Genomic DNA, 7,332 nt, shown 5'->3' on the forward strand with positions numbered 1-7,332 from the left:
GGATGGACAATTTTGCAGTACTTCAAGAGTCGACATAGTGGATGGCGATTGGGCCAATTCTTCCACTATGTTATAATGCTGCGCTGCTCTGGCGCGAGGATTAAATGTCGGCTTGTGTACTACTCCCTTTGGCGGTTTTATTGTTAATTCAGGAATTATGGGCGGTACAACTTCTGTCGAAGTTGTTGTCGAACTACTTGGTTGATCTTTACCTTTGTTGTTCGACAGCTGCGGATTCCCGTAATCTTTGTTCCTTGTCGAAATCAAAGCATCATTTTGTTGCTTGGAAATCGACAACATTAGCACTTGCGACGGGGAAGCATTTCCAATATCAACCAGATTTGTACCTGGATTAGGAAACAGATCAGTCAACACAGCTGAGGTTTTCGAACTTTTAAAGAATTTGTTAAGCTCAGCTCTGTATGGACAATTGGCTGTCCGATGATCCTCATCACATATAAAACATGGACTTTTTGGTTTCCCTTTCTCAGGAGGGTTTGAAGAAGTTTTTCAGGAGATGATTCTCCTTGTTTCTTCTTCTTCCCTTTGTTTTGCTTCTTCTTGCTTCCTGGTTGTTTGGTTTCTTTTCCCTTATCTGCTGATACGGCATTTACTTTCGAAGCAAGAATTTCGTCTTTTGCATTTTGATCTGAAATCTTACGGGCTTTCTTGGACGAAGCCTTTGTCGATTTCGCGTTTGTCGTGCCAATCACGCCATCGCCGGCATGAGAGTCATTATTTGATTTAGGAGGAGGAGGAATTGAGAATTCCAGTCTAGGGGCGTCAGGTATTTTGTCGTAGAGCGTGCCAGACTGAGTATAGACCAAGTCTAGATATTGTGCACGAGCGATGACTTGCTCTTCCGTTACGACTCCACCTTTCGCCACATCTTCCGTTATGGCAGGAAGTAACGACTTGATAAACCATTCAGCTAATAGCTGATCGGGAACGTATGTTTTTACCATCCTACGACGACGTCGCCACTCATGTATATGATCAGATATGTGAGTGGTCGTCGTCTGTTTGAAGTTGGTTAAGATTTCGGTTCCCGTTTCATACCTTATTGGTAATTGAAAATGGGTTAAGAAAGTCGTGGCTAAGGTGCTGAAATTATCGAACGAAGCTCTAGGTAATTCAATATACCATTTTGCCGCTGGACCCGTTAACATCCTCTGAAAAAGGCGAAGCCTTATCGAATCATCGTTTAGGCTGTTTGATGAACACCACAGATGAAATGTCATCACGTGATTCGATGGGTCTTCACCTGGATTTCCATTAAATTTAGGAATGTCTGATGGAAGTTTGTGAGGAATCGCTGGCCACCAAGGGGCGTAAGCAATTGGATCGTTTGTTAATCGGTGTAAATCGGGTAACTCTAAAGTTGCCACGAATGGTAACTGTTGATTCAGGTTAGGTGAAGCATACCCAGGGTATGATGGAATTGCCTGAGCAGTTGGCCTTTGCATACCAGCATAATGTAATTGATGCTGGTATGACTGATACGGTTGGCCGACTTGACCACTGTAAAGTGGTTGATTTTGACCGTTTTGAATGTACGGTTGTCCACTGTTCGCAAAGATCTGCTGCTCAGAACCTTGGTACACTTGTTGGAATTGTGGTTGTTGGTATTGCACCAGCCACGGTTGTGAAGCCATGTTCTGTTGTGCTATACTAACCGTCGGACCAAGATGTGGGGTAATCGTACCCGTTTGGACCTGTGTCGCCCCACCAGTTGGCGATTGTGGTTGAGTCACAAGGTCAAGGGGTTATTGCATTACAACCTGAGAAATCTGAGGTTGACATACAACAGGCATCGTTTGAACTTGTGACACTGTTATAATAGCTAGTGTTGTCGGGATGTTCGACATAGGTACACACTGCTGCATAGAATACACAACTCTTGGTTGTTGGGGTAGTATAGGTACCCAACCACTTGTCGTAACTCCAGTATAACCTAAATACTGTTGAGAACTCCCGTATGGATATCCTCCTGGAGGGGGTAATGAAAGGGCATATTGCCCCCCATACGGTGGTAATCTGGAACTCAAGGGGATTGTTTGCCCTTGGGGACTGGATGGCCCAAATTGACCCCCAAATGGATCAATTTGTCGAGTTTCAACATAAGAGTTGCTGGATATTATTCCGGAGGAAAAAACAGGAACGGATCACACTGTCGAAATAGTCCCTGGATGGACTCCTTCTAGCGGTTTTGAGCTAGTCGGGACAGATGGTACGCCGGCAAACATTGTCGGAGTGACGGCAGGGAGTTCTGCTATCGCTGTGTCATTCGACACAGTCCTAGATGTTGACGGTTGTTGAGACATTTTGAGTCTATCCAATAGATTTCCTAGCGATTCTACAGGAACTTCCACTGGTGGTAGACTAACTTCTGATGTCGAAGGAAATAGAGTGACCCCGACTCCAAAATGTGTTGGAGTACTCTTTTGCGGATCTTCTACAATTTCCTCTATCGCAATCAAACCAAGTGGAAGGGGAAGACCGTCAGGTCCGTAAAATATTTCTGGTGCCGAAGAAGGGGTTGAATCGACAGCGACAGTTGTTTGAGGAGCAAGACTCTCTGAACCGGTTGCCGATGGAACTGGTTCAGTAACGCAAGTATTTGCCCTCAGACTAGGATCAGTATCACTGTCCCTCTGTGGCTGTTGAACTTCTTCTATAGAGGCAGGGTTTCCAGAAATGTTTGGAGTAACCGGAATCTCGGATGTTGTTGGGACACTTTTTCTAACTTTGATAGGAGATTTCGAACCGGTTCAACGAGTTCGCTTTGTCCGTACTGTTTTCGATTCCGGAGACAAAGACGGTTGACTCGTAAGCCTCCGCGAACGACGGGGTTTTAATTGACTTTCTTCCACGATTGCAGATTACTCGATCAACCAAAATACAAAAGGGGAAAGTGTGTTTCCGAATTAAATGAATTTTTAGACGCTTTAGACACAACTTGCTTTTTCACTTTTAAAGAGTCGAGAAAAAGCTAAAGATGACTCTAGTCTCCTTCGATGTTTTAACGAGCCCGAAGTGACAAATGCTCGGATGGACTTTTTCTGTTATAGAGTCTGAAAAAGGCCAAAAGGAACTGCTCTGGAGTTCTAGGTAGAGGGTGTGCCAAACTTTTCGCAAAACCGCAGAATACTTTTTAGGGTACGGGCAGTCGATCTTCCTGAATGCTGTGTTCAGTGCATTACGATCAATAGGGCGGTCGACACGGCTTCCTATGGATAAAGGTTATATCTCTATAGGGGTATCCCAATATATACGCGACGGTACGTGGGAGCACAATCCGTACTGGTACTAATCATCCCTCAGGAGGAATCACCCAACCATTAGTGAGGCGACCAGTGACCAGGTTTTACGACGCTGGAACACGTCTCTAGCCTAGACCTCTATGTTGTGCGTTATGTTGCAAAGCGTTGTTAAGTTCATTCAATTTATTTTAGGTTGATCTTTTTTAGAAGTTTGCCTTTTTGGATCACCACGAGATGTATGATACAATTCCTAAATGCAATCTAAAGATGATAAGCAAGCTTTATATCTTTTCAACAATGAAAATCCTAGCTACAAGGGGAAAAGAAAGACACCATCTTTTCTCAAAGAGCATAGAGCACACAGTAATGCACTTTTTCCTAAATCATCATACAAACTGTCAAATGCAAATGCACATATGCATGTATTTGTTTTCGCTTTCTTAATATTGATGCCTAAAAAGAAAGCTGTTATATAAATTTGAATTCGATATCAAGTGAAAACACAAACAAGTTCCTTTTTCAAAATCAAAAAGACGATTACGACACTTTATGATTTACTTGTTTCGACACTTTGAAATGCATAAATTCAAACCAAACGACAAAAGTAAAAGCTCAATCAACTATGAATAGCAAACAAACTCACTCCTAAGATCGAAACGACACTTACGAGAGGTCTAGATCTAGGGGCGACAGTATGACCAGTTTACTTTTGTAATGGGAAACTGCAAATGATGTAACAAATGCACAAAGAAAAAATATAGTTTCTTTATATAACTGAGGCGGAATTGAGGCAAAGAAAAGGGGTTTCAGATAGGTACACTGACTGATAACAGGCTGCAAAAACAGAGATGAAAACTGAGCAAAAGGAAGCAGGAAACCACAGCTGCACAAGGCAAAGACTGATCAGCGCATCCTCAACACAGAGGTTTTGACATTCAGCGCAGGTAGCCTTCACGGGACCTGTGTTGAAATGCAGAACCCCTTCACAGAGTCTGCGCTGAAGTAGAAACGAGAGTTGTTTCTGGGTTCTGGGTTACGGTTTGCAAGTTTTTCCACAGTTTTTGGTCGGATAAAAGCTATCAATTAGGTACAATTAGGAGGATGATTTATAGGAGGACTAAGATCTATCACAAAGGGCTGTTAGAGCACTTGTGGATCAGTTTCTCAGATCATAAACAAGCCCAGTAAGAGGGCTAGAGTAGCTGATCTCTACTTTGCATTTGTAAATAGCAAATGCAGTTCGATTCGGCACTCGTGAGTTTATGAAATGAATAGCAATAGAAACACAAGTAAACTAACAGGATACTCTCCCCAGCGGAGTCGCCAATTTGTTGTTGGGAAAAGTATCCAATACGGAATGCCCCTATCCCACTCTAAGAGGTGATAGTGCCTTAGCAACAAACAAGGAAAGCTATCTGAGTATTCTTCTTTATGAGATGCAAATAGAGAAAGAAGGATGTAACTAACCGGTGTCTTCCGCTAGTTTGTCGATCCAATCGCTCTCTCTCTTTCGTTTGCTTCCCACTGCCTGCTCTTTCACTGGTCCAGCTTCACACGGTTCCTGCAAGATCACAAGAGCAGAAGACTACATGAAAGATATAGATTCACATTCATAACTAGTTTAGGATCAGATATAATCTAAATATGAAAATACAACAAAACATCATTGAAATACAAGCGTATAGGAGAAACTCAAGTAGCTTTATTGATATGATAAACAAGGTTCAAGAGGAGATACAACCAAGTGAGTCCCGATCCAGCATCTGCCTCCCAGCAAAAGAATCCCTTCCTCTCCTCCAACAAAGCATAAATCACCCAATGTACTAATCTCAATCCCAAACCAACAGCAATTCTCTGCAAATACCAAATTCCAGCCTCCTGAACCTCTGGGTGAGAGATCCATATATAGATGTGAGCAGAGAGGATGAGTCAGCTCATGTTTTGACTTGTGGCTTCTCTCTGTCAGTTCTTGTTTCCACTTGGAGGTTCTTGCTTCCACTTGGAGGTTGAGAACCTCTTACTCATCACTAGTCGAATTCACTGAGGCAAGTGTCATTGAGGAAGATTCTGGAAGCTTCCAGGGTCCTGACACCTCGTTGAATGAACTTGCCATTTGTCAATTCCCGCTCAGCGCACCCTGGTAGTGCTTCTACCTGCGTTGCAGTGCAAACTTTGCATTTCAGCGCAGACAGCTAGTGGAGCTCTTGAATTGATCCTGATTTGACCATTTCTGAGTGATTTTTGGTGGAGAACTTCTGGGAGAAGCTGTCTTTGGTTGACCTTGTTCCTCTAGGGGTAGGAACAACTTATTTAGGGACTTTGGATCCCTTGGATTATTGACATTTCATGCTCAATGCTGTCAGGCACAAAAATGTCTATAACAAGCAGGACTTGAGTCAACTAGTTACAAATAATTCCAAGGGTTATCTTCAGATTTCTTCACCATCTTATCAAGAGGCATGGTACTGGGAGGCTTGTTATGAAGGATTTGATCAATGAGGCCATCTTCATCAGGTTTCCCCCTCCTATAATATCATATAGGGTACATATTGGGTAGGATGTGGTATGGTATACTTCATCTTCGTCCTCCTCTTCCAACCATAAGGTTAAGTCATGATCTAGGGATGGTTGAGCAGGAAGGTACAAGACCAAATGTTTGGACAAATGCCCATTCTTAATGATCATGCTCCCAACTCTCCAACTTATGTAAGCATCAGAAGTGGCTAGCCATGGCCTTCCAAGGATGAGTGGATAACCATTGAATTTGATCTTGGGCTGGAGAACTAAGAAGTCAGCAGGGTACTCCAATGAATCAATAGAGACCATCACATCCTTAACAACTCCCTTGGGAGCTACTGTGGATCTGTCTACAAGTTCCAATATTGTTGTGGTCTTTCTTAAGGATCCTTGGAGATTCAGTTTGAGCATTGTATCCTTAGTCATCAAAATATGGTAGCCACAAGATCAATCAAGGTGTGGGGGACAATGATGTGATCAATGGGCCCATCTACTGCAGGACTTCTAGGGTCTAGATACTTTGGTAAAATCACTCTCCCAACTTTAATTCGGAAAAATTCCCAATGACATTAATGGTAATGGGTGTCATTCTTTCTCCTCCTAGGATGTTTGAATCATTTCTCCTTGATTATCTTGTTATAGATGGGGACATACTTGATGGCTTGGAGGAGTGGGATTTTAACACACAATTTTTCCAATTCTCCTAGAAGTTCAGTCTCTTCCAAGGCGTGCTGACTAGGATAGATAAACTTTTTAGGAACGAAGGTGGATTAGCTTTAGGAACACTCTCTTCCTTTTCCTCTTCAAGCTCCTCAAGTGGATATGAAGGTTAGTTATCTAGAAGCACCCTTCCAGACCTGAGGTTGATTTCTTGAATTTCCACAGCATAGGTAGGATAGGATGTCTCTCCACTATAGACCTGTTGTACATGTTTGTTGTTTGGATTTGGATTTGGTTGAGAAGGCATATGATGTGTCTTAGGTGGAGTAGGATGAAGGAGTTGTGTTTGATATGGAGGTGGAGGCATTAAGTATCGAGGTTGGTTGAATGGAGGCCTCCACCCTTGTGATGGGGTATTTATTGAGGATGTGAGGGAGCATATCGCTGAAATGACTGATTGGTTGGTTTGGAAGGGTATTGAGGTGGTGTGGACCATGAAGGATGAGAAGGAGAACACCAAGGGGGGAGGGATGCATTCTAATTGGGATTGTAATAGGAATAATATGCCCCTTGTATGCCTTATTGGTATGGGCGAGGTCCTTGAGACCTCATTTGATTGATATAACATAGTTGTTCAACCCCACCTTCATCCCCTTGATATACAACCTTCAATCCAGGTAGAGAAGGGAACTTATCTGTGGAATGATTTCCTCACAGACCGAGCAAACCTCTATAACATTTAATGGACATTCATTTCTAGGGTGCCTTCTAGTGCATCTAGGGAAAATGATAGCCAAGGCTCTCTTTGCTTCTTCCTGGTTCCTCTTAATCTACATGATGTCCATTTGCAGAGAAAGGGTGTGCAACATTTCAATTTTAAAGTCTTCCAACA

Source organism: Pinus tabuliformis, chromosome 3_1 (genome assembly GCF_031772625.1).
Source record: "Pinus tabuliformis cultivar Carrire ecotype Pingquan chromosome 3_1, CPIR1, whole genome shotgun sequence".
In the NCBI taxonomy this organism is placed as follows: domain Eukaryota; kingdom Viridiplantae; phylum Streptophyta; class Pinopsida; order Pinales; family Pinaceae; genus Pinus; species Pinus tabuliformis.